We start from the raw sequence: 1,017 nt of genomic DNA, 5'->3' as shown, positions 1-1,017 counted from the left end.
TATATTATATTCTATATATATATACATATATATATATAGAATATGTATAACGTACAAAAGGGTTAAAAGCAGAATCATTGAATTGGCGCAGATTTTCTTACGTCACCCTCAAATATAGATACGATCTCCTTTCGTTTAGATATTATAATAACTTTTATATTATCCGTCAACTTTTATTTATTTATTCATTTATTTATTTATTTATTTATTTATTTATTTTTTTTTATTTTTTTTTTATGTATATATATATATATATATATGTATATGTAGAGATATATATATATATATATGTATATATGTACATATATATATTTGTAATATATTATATATATTATAAAATTTAACTCCAAATTTTTGCGATAATAACGTCTAATTGCAACGTGCGTGCGCGTGTACGTGTTGCGCCTTATTCTCTCTTGTTTATTTTATTTTTATTTTATTTTATTTATATATTCATTTACTTTATTTTACTTTTTTACTTTTTACTTTACTTGACTCTTTTTTTCTTTTTTTGTTTTAATATTCGTGTACGTGTCGTCGTAACTCTCGCTTTCGGTTTTAATTAATATATTTCTCGCATACTTGTTTTCGTTTTTTCATACAGAACACACACACACACATATACACACACGCATACATACACACCGCAGACAAACACTTCTTTCGTATTTCTTTCTCTTTCTTATATTCACTCATTTCGACTCGCATTCTTTATCTCAGTGGGAGGGTAAGTTAACGTGTAAATTTGTATAGTATTATAGTAGTGATGGTAGGTGGATAGTGGGTGACGGTAGACGTAGGTAGTAGTGTAATAGTAGTCGTAGTCGTAGTAATAGTGTGCATGTGTATTAGTTTTGTGTCCAGGTAGGTAGGTCGTGGTGAACGATCACGGATAAAAGATGTGTGTAAGATCTTTGCACTCGCGCGTACATGTGTGAGTATGTGTTATATTACGTGGTTTCGTTTCGTATTATTATTTATTTTCTTTAATTATTTTATATCTTTCTCTCTTTCTCT

The sequence above is a fragment of the Polistes canadensis genome, unplaced genomic scaffold, assembly GCF_001313835.1.
Source record: "Polistes canadensis isolate GaletaPanama2010 unplaced genomic scaffold, ASM131383v1 scaffold_279, whole genome shotgun sequence".
Taxonomy (NCBI): Eukaryota; Metazoa; Arthropoda; class Insecta; order Hymenoptera; family Vespidae; genus Polistes; species Polistes canadensis.
This window is presented reverse-complemented; position numbering follows the sequence as displayed.